Below are 12,810 nucleotides of genomic sequence, written 5' to 3'. Positions count from 1 at the left end.
GACGTATCAAATACCCAGGACGAGGGATAAAGCCTCAGAACCCCTCCCACACCAACCTTAATAGGACAAAGTGTGAGAAATCAACCGGGGTGAGTTACCAATCACTCGTTACATTAGATACACTCCCCTAACATAACGTAATGAGCAATTGGTTTTCACACACACAGCAGACTTAATGGCTGGAGCTTCCCGCGGCCATGTTTGTGAAACTGCTTAGATGCTGCAGAGAGCAGAGCATGTATATGGGTAAGCCAGCATGACGAGAGGCCACATTTTGAATCATTGAAACATCAAAAATCAGCTTTGAACACGTTTATATATATTTCAGGAGTTTATACATCCTGAGGTAGCCAACTCTAGCGAACTGCTGGCCATCGTCCATGTGAGATGAACTCCACACTGGGATAAGTACTTCCTTCATTTGAATTTGTTTCTTTTGAATTGTATTCTCGCTTTTCCTGATTTTTGTTATTGATATAACAAATATTAATAAAAATAAATAAAATACTAAAAAAAAAAAAAAAAGTACTCCTTTCATTCAGTTTAATTGGACAAATTTAGAAATGATTTACTTGTTCAGTTCTTGATTATTGCTCTCTGCATTGCACGAGGCTTTTTTGACGTCACCCGGTTGATTTCTCACACTTTGTCTTATTAAGGTTGGTGTGGGAGGGGTTCTGAGGCTTTTTCCCTCATCCTGGGTGGGCATTGCATTGTCAGAGATCATCTGGTTCATGTCATCATCTAAGGAGTGTGTTATTTAGATACAAGGGTGTTGCATGGTTTGATAATGACTAACCTTTTAAACTTGAGTTTGTTGGTCTAGTATGATGCACTGAAACATCTTAAGCAATTAAGAAGTAATAGCAGTTGAGACATGTGGAGACAGACTTTAGAAAGGACGTGTAGAGGAGAATTTAAATGTCCGAGTCAGGCTGTGTGGAATTCCCATACTATTTGACAAAAGAAGCTGCCAAACAAAGCCATTTGCAAAGAGGAGCAGGAGTTACTTGTCCAAATTCTTCCATGTCCAGAGGGAGCAGTGATTTCATAACGTTGGATATGGGAAAAACACATTCTCTCCCCACTATAGACATATGAGCAGCCTTCTAAAATCACTGCTTCGTCTGCAAATAGTCATGATCAGCATCAATGCTCCCAACACCATATGTGATAACTTGACCTCTAGCAACATCATATACCTCAACGCCACAAAGAAAACCACCATGAGACTAAAAATAATCCAAAATACCGCGGTGCGTCTCATCTTCGGCCTTAAGAAATGGGAACACATCACCCCCTTCTACCACCAACTTCACTGGCTGCCATTTGAATCTAGAGTCCTCTTTAAATTCGCATGCTTCTGCTACAAATCGATAAATGGTTCAGCACCAAGTTACATCAATTCTCACTTTAACCTCTACAACACAAACAAGAAATCCCGTAGAATTCAGCTGTTCGCCTTCCCGTCTCTAAAACTCTGCCACCTTAAAAGATTCCTAGACAAAACCTTTGCCTTCCAAGCAGCCAAGCTCAACCCATGGCTTGCACAAATGATACTCGAGGCCCCCACTTACCTCGGCTTCAGAAAATCACTCAAAACCTACCTATTCGGCAAACAAGACCCCTAACAACCCCCCCCCCCGCTTACATTACTACACCCCCCCACCCACCCCCGCTCTTCCCCCCCTTAATTGCTCCCCTCTCCCCCATCTCCCCTCCGCCAGTCATCCTCTGTTAAGTTCGATTAACACTGCTTATATCCGATAAACTATTTACATCGGATAAATTGTCTTTACATGATAAAATGCTGTAAACCCCGCTCTTACATTTGTTTCTACCTGATAAATTGTGTACTGCTGATAAATTGTTTAAAATTGTTCAAACTGTTTGTAAATCTGCGTGTCAACGCAGATACTACTGTAACTGATGTAAACCGCCTAGAACTCTCCGGGTATGGCGGTATATAAGAATAAAATTATTATTATTATTATTATTATTAATACTGCAATTTACTCCAGCCATTTTAACACCCTGAAGATGAGAAGCAGGAGTGCACGAGCCTTACTCTCACCCACTAAACACCAGTAACACCTGGTAAGCCTGGGCTGGGGGGGAATGACTTGCAACCCAAGGACCATATTGAGGGTCCGTGGAGGATGATGTGCTGCCAGGAGGATTGGATGTGCTACAGGGGGGGGGGGGAGGGGGAGGGAGGACATTGCAAGTACCCAAAAATATGCAATTTTTCAGCTGCCCTTAGATGTCCTTCAGTTCAGGTGTTCCAATGCCTTGTGGGAAACACAGAAAACAAGCCTGCACTGACCTACCCCGATCACTTTTCCCCCTTGCCATCTAGATAAACTCTGCTTCCCAATGTCCAAATGTGTTTTGAAAAGGCATTTAAATGTCTCTCCATTAGATGCTACCATTTAAAAGTGAGGATGCTTCTAAAATAACATAAGAATTGCCATACTGGGACAGACTTATCATACATCAAGTCCAGTATTCTGTTTCCAACAGTGGTTAACCTGGGTCCCAAGTACCTAGCTAGATCCCAAATAATAAAATATTTTATGCTACTTATCCTAAGAATAAGCAGTGGATTTCTCCAATAATCTCGATAATGGCCTATGGACTTCCCTTTAAGGAATTTATCCAAACCTTTTTTTTTAAACTCTGCTAAGCTTACTGATTTTACCACATTCTCAAACAATGAATTACACATTGTGTGAAGAAATGTTTTCTCCAGTTTGTTTTCAATCTACTACTTAGTACTTCATTGCCCTGGATCAGTAATGTGGAATGTTGCTACTCTTTGGGTTTTGACCAGGTACTAGTGACCTGGATTGGCCACTGTGAGAATGAGCTACTGGGCTCGATGGACCATTGGTCTGACCAAGTGAGGCTATTCTTATGTTCTTATTGCATGCCCCTAGTCCTAGTATTTTTGGAAAGAGTAAACAAGCGATTCGTATAAACCCTTTCCACTCCACTCAATATTTTATAGACCTCTATCACCTCAGAGCCATCTCTTCTCCAACATAAAGAGTCCTAGCTGCTTTAGCCTTTCCGCATAGGGACGTCATCCCATCCCTTGCCTGTACCTTTTCTAATTTCGCTATATCTTACTTTTTTTAGATACGGTGACCAGAGTTACACACAGTATTCGAGATGCATATTGAGAGCGATACAAGGGCAATATAACATTTCTCTCTTTGTTTTCCATTCCTTTCATGATAATTCCAAATGTTCTATTTGCTTTCTTAGTCACCACCACACATTGAGCTGAGGGTTTTAAACCACCACCACCACCTAGCTCCTTTTCCTGGGCAGTGACTCCTAATATAGAACCTTGTATCACATAGCTATAGTTCGGGTTCCTCTTTCCCACATGCATCACTTTACATTTGCTCACATTAAATATCAACTGCCATTTTGATGCCCAATCTCACAAGGTCCATTTCCAATTTTTCACAATCCTCTTGCGATTTAACTCTGAACAACTTTGTGTCATCAGCAAATTTAACTTTCTCGCTAGTTATGTCACCAGGTTATCTTAGTTCTCATTTTTTTTTGAACCAGTCAGATAGGATTACACGCAGAGCGTTTCTGTTTATGCATCCCTCCACAAAATTCTGTTGTTATAAGAAGTTTCTTGAGAGAACTCTCTCATTTCAGGCTGCTAAACAATATATGGTTCGGTAAAATTATGTTAGAGGCTCCTTCTTATTTTGATTTTAGAAAATTGTTAAAGACACAACTATTTGATAGGCTTGTATCATAATACTTCATGTTTAATTTTTATTGAGTTCTTCACATTCATAATTTAATGTACTTTTATCTGCTTTGTATGTACCTATTTTAGTTGTGAACCGCCTAGAACCATTGTGGTCTGGCGGTATATAAGAATAAAATTATTATTATTATCTCTAGCTCATTAATAAATATGTTAAAAAGCAGCGGTCCCAGCACAGACCCCTGGGGAACCCCACTATTTACCCTTCCTCATTGAGAATATTGACCATTTAAACCACTCTCTGTTTTCTGTCTTTTAACCAGTTCGTAATCCATAGGACATTACCTTCTATCTCATGACTTTCTAATTTCCTCAGAAGTCTTTCATGAGATAGTTTGTCAAATGCCTTCCAAATACACAATATCAACCGATTCACCCCTTCAAAGAAATGCAATAGATTTCCTGTATGAACTTATTCCAGGTATTACATCAAATCTGATCATGTTATGATCACTGTTATCAAGCAGTCCTTGCACCATTACCTCCCGCACCTATTCATGTGCTCCATTAAAAACTAGATCTAGAATTGCTTCACCTTTTGTCAGTTCCTGACCTGCTGTTCCATATAGCAGTCCTTTAATGTCATCAAGGAATTTTATCTCCTTAGCATGCCCCGTTACATTTACCCAATCAATATTGTGGTAGTTGAAATCATCCCTAATTACTGTGTTACCCAGTTTGTTGACCTCCCTAATCTATATATATAAAATCGGAGGTATGTATGTGTGTATGTATGTATGTGTGTGTATGTGCCGCGATCACGCAAAAACGGCTTGACCGATTTGAACGAAACTTGGTATGCTGATCCCTCACTACCTGGGATGATATGTTCTGGGGGTCTCGCGGCCCACCTGCACACATGGGCGGAGCTACAAACAGAAAATCAGATTTCACCCATTCATGTCAATGGAAAAAATGTGAAAAGCTGCCAACGCAAAAACGGCTTGCCCGATTTGAACAAAACTTGGTATGCTGATCCCTCACTACCTGGGGTGATATGTTCTGGGGGTCTCGCGGCCCACCTGCACACGTGGGCGGAGCTACAAACTGAAAATCAGATTTCACCCATTCATGTCAATGGAAAAAATGTAAAAAGCTTCCAACGCAAAAACGGCTTGCCCGATTTGAACGAAACTTGGTATGCAGATCCCTCACTACCTGGGGTGATATGTTCTGGGGGTCTCGCGGCCCACCTGCACATGTGGGCGGAGCTACAAACTGAAAATCAGATTTCAACCATTCATGTCAATGGCAAAAATGTAAAAAGCTGCCAACGCAAAAACGGCTTGCCCGATTTGAACAAAACTTGGTATGCAGATCCCTCACTACCTGGGGTGATATGTTCTGGGGGTCTCGCGGACCTCCTGCACATGTGGGCGGAGCTACAAACAGAAAATCAGATTTCACCCATTCATGTCAATGGCAAAAATGTTAAAAGCTGCCAACGCAATAACGGCTTGCCCGATTTGAACTAAACTTGGTATGCAGATCCCTCACTACCTGGGGTGATATATTCTGAGGGTCTCGCGGCCCACCTGCACACGTGGGCGGAGCTACAAACAGAAAATCAGATTTCACCCATTCATGTCAATGGAAAATATGTAAAAAGCTGCCAACGCAAAAACGGCTTGCCCGATTTGAACGAAACTTGGTATGCTGATCCCTCACTACCTGGGGTGATATGTTCTGGGGGTCTCGCGGCCCACCTGCACACGTGGGCGGAGCTACAAACAGAAAATCAGATTTCACCCATTCATGTCAATGGAAAATATGTAAAAAGCTGCCAACGCAAAAACGGCTTGCCCGATTTGAACGAAACTTGGTATGCTGATCCCTCACTACCTGGGGTGATATGTTCTGGGGGTCTCGCGGCCCACTGCACACGTGGGCGGAGCTACAAACTGAAAATCAGATTTCAACCATTCATGTCAATGGCAAAAATGTAAAAAGCTGCCAACACAAAAACGGCTTGCCCGATTTGAATGAAACTTGGTATGCAGATCCCTCACTACCTGGGGTGATATGTTCTGGGGGTCTCGCGGCCCTCCTGCACACGTGGGCGGAGCTACAAACATAAAATCTGATTTCACCCATTCATGTCAATGGCAAAAATGTAAAAAGCTGCCAATGCAAAAACGGCTTGCCCGATTTGAACTAAACTTGGTATGCTGATCCCTCACTACCTGGGGTGATATGTTCTGGGGGTCTCGCGGCCCACCTGCACACATGGGCGGAGCTACAAACAGAAAATCAGATTTCACCCATTCATGTCAATGGAAAAATTGTAAAAAGCTGCCAACGCAAAAACGGCTTGCCCGCTTTGAACGAAACTTGCAACACATCTTCCTTTTCAGTTTAAGAGATTGCAAATTCCAGTGATACTTGCATTCTCTATCACAATCAACAAATCACAGGGACAGACTATTACATACTGTGGAGTGGATTTAAGATCCCCCTGTTTTTTCCATGGTCAACTCTATGTTGCTTGCTCAAGGGTGGGTTCACCCAAGAATTTATATGTTCTTGCTCCTGGAGGTGAAACTAAAAATGTTGTTTATAATCAAGTTTTGTGTTAGTTGTATTGTATTCATTTTTTCAAATATTTCACATTATTATTTGAATATTGTACTTTTTATAAAGCTGTAAAAAAATAATTTCATTCACCACTATAAAGTATCTTTATTTGAATCCATTTATAGTGTTATTGCTATAATTAAATACCCGTGCAACGCCGGGGCATCAGCTAGTTTCTGATAATATTTCAGCATGTCTGTTCATCCTGGTCAGGTGGTCAGTAGTACACACCTACCACTATCCTGTTCCCCCCTTACATGTGGAATATCTACCCATAGGGATTCCAAGGTGTGATTTTGCTCCTGTAGAATTTTCAGTGCATTCAATTCAAGGCCCTCCTTACCGTATAATGCTATGCCTCTACCGATTTGATCCATCCTATCGCTGCAATATAGTTTGTACCCCGGTATGACAGTGTCCCACTGATTTTCTTCCTTTCACCATGACTCAGAGATGCCTAGTATAGCTATCCTTTCATATAGTGCAATATATTCTAGCTCTCCCATCGTTTCTTAGGCTTCTGGCATTTGCATACAGACATTTCTTTTTTTTTTATTTTTGAAATCATCTTTATTAAGGAGTCATCAGAGAACAAAGATACAAAAGGTAGTCCACAACAAAGTAACACTAAAGGTTTCAAAAACAGCAGCAGCTAGTACACTAGTATTGAACCTGTCCGGCTAGCATAAAGGCCTGTGCACTAATACTGGAACTGTGGCACAAGAGCATTGGAAACAGTACATAAAAATAAGGACTGGTTCATAGATATAACATGGTCCGTTCTCCCAGATCCTACATTTTGTGTTACCCTTACAGCTCCACAGCAAACCACTGCCATGGAGAATGCATTCACAAACCATCACCCACACCTCCCCCCCACAACAGTCATTCCCCCCATTCACTCCACCCCCTCTTCCCACCCCACATCGAAAGAATATAGGAAGATGGAAGAACACTTTCCACACAACCAGGTAGGCCTTGACCTCAAGATTCATAGTATGTTTATAATAAAAGTTCAAAATGCCCTACCTCACCCATCTGCTGAATCCATTTCTACACTGGCAAAATAGATTTCTTAACTGTTAACAGGGTCATATAAATGAAGCATCGCTGAGACAGAGACAATCCCTGTTCCTCCAACAAAGTCTGATCCCCCAACAATAAAGTGCTATAATCCCATTCCAATTCCCGCTGGAACACCAATTGAAGTTGCGTGAACATACAGACATTTCAAACAATATCATATCTACTTACAATTTGCTCAGCATTTGGCATGGATAATTTGTAACCGTTAAAATCAATCTGCTCTGTATTTAAAAGAAGCCTGGTCTATTGTGGCCTGCATTGCAATATCACTATCGAGATACTGTGTCTTTCCTTTTATGATGATATCTTTTAAAGATACCTTGTCCCTTACCCTGTTCTTCTGAGCGACTGTAAGCCTTCCGCAGTTTCGAGTTTACAGGCCATACCTTTGATAGGCGATTTCTATGCACAAAAAAGTGCAGAATTTTGTGTGTGTGCTTGCAGAATGCCCTCAGGAGTACAATGTTCACTGCAATTTAGTAAGAAGGCCTCATAGAAGTCAAATTCACAAGTGAGCTCAACCCGACACGTACAACTGTTATAGAACAACACAGCATTGGCCAACCAGATGTAATTCTAGGCAAAGAAAAATAATTCCTAAGCTATCATATGTTATCCCCACTCCTCACCCCATACTAACCCACTAGAAAAGTCAAGATGAGCCAACAATTCAACAATAGAAGCACCTGATGCTCACAGTGTCTTGTGCTCTGGTTTCTTAAAGAAAATAAGACTGGTGTCTGTTTACATAAGTAGATGTGGTAACAAAAAGCAAACTGAAATTCTTAACATGTCACTGGTAATAAAATAATGCATAAAATGTGAAAGTGTGTATGATAGTTGTTGGAATTGAACATTTAAAGAGCTGTCTCTGCCATGAAAACCAAGATATGAAGGAAAACTTCAGACAGAGGCAGTTGTGAGCTATGTTGTATATCTATTTTGCTTATTTTTCCTTTGAAAATGAATGCTGTGATTTGAACAATGTATTTTAAATACCTTCATATCAATAATACATTCACACATACAGAAAAATTGACCAAGAGCCGACTCCACCCACAGAGCATCCCCCAAAAAGCCAATTTTCACTTAGGAATTAACTGCTAATTTGCTGTGATAACCAGTTAAGTGCTGCTGAAAACTGGCAGATACCCCAAAACAAGAAATTGAACTGGTCAGAGGCCATTTCTGGCTGGTTAAATCATTTTGCATGTTGACCAGTTTATTTTTTTCCCATTCCCAGATAATCAGAAAAACCTTTCACCAGAGACTTATCACTCTCTTCAAATCATGATTCAATTGCTGAATCACTGGGTTTTGTCAAAACATATGTCATCAGTCTAATAACCTAAACCACAAATGCACTTTATTGGAATCCTAGACAACATTGCAATAATAACCACCAGGAATCTCATGAACAGATTTTTACTCCTGCTCTGCTAATACAAGACTTTATAAGACAAAAGCAGATCAGGTAACCTCCACAATTCCCATATCGTTTCCTTATCAGATGTTGACAGTGACAGCTCTTTCATTAGGCAACTGATATGATTTTTTGGCATGCTTATCTAATGCGCATGTATTCCTTTCTTTGTAAATAACAATAAAGATATAAAAAAAAAAAAAAAACCACGAAAAAAGGCATTTTACAAATGATTTCCAACTCAGAGAATCAACCCAAACACACCTTTTCTTTAGAGCTTTCCAAATTGACTTCAACTAGTACTCAAATAACTTGTGTACTAGCTCCTATTCCATTCACTTTGCTGATTGTATTTTTAAAACTTTTCTTTTGAGAAATTGTGGGGGTTTTCCATCTTCTTTTAGTCTGTGCTAAACCTTGTCCTGCCCGTCAGTAAAAATGCAAAATAAGCAAACAGAAAATAGTCAAGCATGAACTAATGCCTCTCGCTCTGATAATGTTTAATTTCTGCAAGGCAGTTATCAACTTTTCTTTACCCTGTGGTGCTCCACAAGGCTCTGTGCAAGAACCATTACTGGGTTGGTTTTTTTTTATTTTTAAATCTTTATTGATTTTCCATATATCAACAGAGCAATACAAAGTACATAAACATATAATAAATCAAGAAAAGCACATTCATCACCATTACTGTTAATATCTTTTTGTGCCCTCTATTGCATGATCTCATTTGAGGACAGTAAAATGTACTGTATTATGCAGACAAATTCTTGTCATTGAATCTTGCTAAAGTCAATGTAATCAAATATGTTTTGATGTAGATATGGAATGATTCTCACAATCACCTGATCTTGAACCTAACAGTGACTTGTTGGTTATCCTTCAATAGCCCTGACCCTGGATAATGCACCAATTTCTGCAGTTAAATATAAGTACCATATATACTCGAATATAAGTCAATCCGAATATAAGTCGAGACCCCAATTTCCCCCCAAAAAGTAGGAAAAATAGTTGACTCGAATATAAGTCGCCAAAGGGATGGGATGACTTCCCTTTGAGGAAAGGCTAAAGCAATCTAGGGCTCTTCAGCTTGGAGAAGTGATAGGATAAAGGTCCATAAAATACTGAGTGGATTGGAAAGGGTAGATGTGAATCACTTGTTTACTCTTTTCAAAAATACTAGGACTAGGGGGCATGCGATGAAGCTACTAAGTAGTATATTTAAAAGAAACAAACTGGAGAAAATATTTCTTTACACAACTTGGAATTAAACTGTGGAATCCGTTGTTGGAAAATGTGGTGAAATCATTTAGCTTAGCAGGGTTTTAAAAAAGTTTGGATAATTTCCTAAAAAAGAAATCCATAGGTCATTATTGAGATGGCTTGGGGGAAATCCACTGCCTATTCCTAGGCTAAGCAGCATGAAATCTGTTTTATACCAAATCCTTCTCCCTTTATCCTAAAACCACAGACTTCGGCAATGTGAATAGGTTTTAGGGTTTTACTTAAATTCTTCCTACAGCATCCTGAGATCTGGTTTCTTGCCACTCTTCCTGAACCAATCTGACCATGTTCAAAGTCCACAATACTTCCAGGCGAGTGGCATCAAGACTGATACAGCCTAGTGCTGTTCTTCCAAAACCTGCACACATTCAGAGGCTTTGCTCAGAGCTTAATGCAGAAAACTGTGCACAGAAGCTGCATTATCATGGATGCCCTATGTTCAAAGGGGTTTTGCACACAAGCAACACTGTGCTCAAAGACTCAAGCAGACCCACAGTAATAAAGGTGTTTGCTATTAAACCCAGATGCAAAGTACATAGAAAATCCCGCACTCAGCCATCAGGTCTTTTAAGACTGTGGCTTTAACACCCAACCCTGAGGAGTAAAACAATTAGGTTGTGCTTCTGTAGCTAATATTATTGAGGATTTCATCGTTTGCGTTCTTTTCAGGGAATATAATACACCCTACATCTTCTTCCTTGTTCTTTTGAAGTGAATGGGACAAACAATACTAACCCTAATAGCACAGGATAAGGAACCGAGAGGAGGCTGAAAATGATACCGTTAGGTGCAGAATTGCATTCCAGCACATGTGTGTGATGTATACGAGTATTCATGGAATTCCAACTGATGACATTTTGTGAGGGCAAAATATTGCTACTGTTGCCAGTACTTGGGGAAACATGCTGGAAGCTGACATTTTTCCATACTATATACTTATGGCATTGAACAAAAGGTTTAACTTGTATGTTAGAAAACTGTGTGCAGACTTTCTACACCAAGGCACTACTAGGAGTCACCTTTGATAAAGATCTTACCTACCATGACCAAATCAGTTCCCTGACCAAAAACTGTTTCTACAAACTCCTCTGTTCTAGAACCCACTTCAATCCAAATCCTAATTCACTTTTTAATTATGTCACACATAGACTACTGAAACTCTCTTTACCATGGTAAAACTCAAAAAGAAACCCACAGACTATAACTAATCCAAAATACCGCAATCAAACTTATTTATAAGGCCAAAAAATATGATCATGTTACCCCGCTTCTTCGAGAGTTACACTGGTTACCAGTCTCTCACCGAACTACATACAAAATTCTTCTTCTAACTTTTAAAATTAAGACCTCCCACCTCCCTGTTCTCCTAGACAAATATCTCATTCCACATACCCCTCCTAGGGTCCTTAGATCTACGAATCAAAACTTATTGACAGTACCCTCAATCAAGGACCTATACTATATTAGAAATTCCATTTTTTTGTAGTCGCACCCTCGCCACTTTATCTCCGCAATGAAAATTCCCTAAATAAATTTAAAACAAATCTTAAAACATTTCTTTTTAAAGATGCCTATCAATAACTGAAGGACTAAAAAAGCTTTTAAGAAGCGACATTTCCGTCTCCCTCTCGTTACTCCCTATCCCTCTACCCCTCCTTTTAATTTTTTTATTTACACATTGTAATTAAAACTTCCCTATCCCCTAGTACCTTTCGTCTCTAATAAGTCTTAATTTGTCAGAGTTTTAGTTTTACCCTCCTCTTACATTTTATTAGATTTTTCTAATTTTTAATATTGTAAACCGTCCAGATACATGTGATGGTCGGTATATATCAAGCCATAAACTTGAAACTTGAAGGCATCTAAAAGAGGAGCATACTCTGTCCAATAAAAATTAGCTTCGGAAAGCTAATTAAAAAATGTTAAGTTAACCCAATAAAAAGGTTTCACCTTATATTTAGTTTATCCTCATTTCTATGTACACACAAAAAAGTTTTGTCTTATAATTTTGTCAAGCAATGCACATTTATTTCAATTTGGCAATCATGGACAAGTATTCTGGTGATATAAGTACATCAAATCCGATCAACGGACCTCGTCTACATCCCAAATGCCTACAAGTACCAGCTCTAAAAATAAAATCACACATAAAAATCATATCAACTCAACCCATCCCAACCAGATGTTTAAGATTCAGCGACACCATGCCACAGATACATGTTAAAAATGTACAGGGGCTGTGCATCTTTGGATGTGTACATATTTTAGAGGAAGAATTGGGAGTACACACACACATACACACACGATTCCACGAACAGGGGTTCTCAATCCAAACTTGGGACTCAATCCAAACTTGGGACTCACTCAGTCAGGTTTTCTGGATATGTAGTGTGAATATGCATGAGATAAATGTGCTTGCACTACCCCCATTCTATTCAACTTGCTTTCATGCATATTCATTGTGGGTATTCTGAAAACCTAACTGGCTAGGATTGTCCTAAGGCAGGGGTAGGCAATTCCAGTCCTCGAGAGCCGAAGCCAGGTCAGGTTTTCAGGATCTCCACAATAAATATGCATGAGATAGATTTGCATCTCAAGGAGGCAGTGCATGCAAATCCATCTCATACATATTCATTGTGGAGATCCT

The 12,810-nt window shown here is 39.8% G+C and overlaps 1 protein-coding gene and 1 long non-coding RNA gene across 2 annotated transcripts in view; both read left to right on the top strand.

Annotated features, from left to right (window-relative positions):
• LOC117367590 (amiloride-sensitive sodium channel subunit alpha-like) overlaps window positions 1-12,810 on the top strand; it is a 267,236-nt gene that overhangs the window by 84,141 nt on the left and 170,285 nt on the right. The gene's annotated exons all lie outside the window — the stretch shown is intronic.
• Window positions 1-12,810, top strand: part of LOC117367592 — an 88,393-nt gene that overhangs the window by 48,291 nt on the left and 27,292 nt on the right. The gene's annotated exons all lie outside the window — the stretch shown is intronic.

Source organism: Geotrypetes seraphini, chromosome 10 (assembly GCF_902459505.1).
Source record: "Geotrypetes seraphini chromosome 10, aGeoSer1.1, whole genome shotgun sequence".
NCBI classification, from domain to species: Eukaryota; Metazoa; Chordata; class Amphibia; order Gymnophiona; family Dermophiidae; genus Geotrypetes; species Geotrypetes seraphini.
This window is presented reverse-complemented; position numbering and strand designations above follow the sequence as displayed.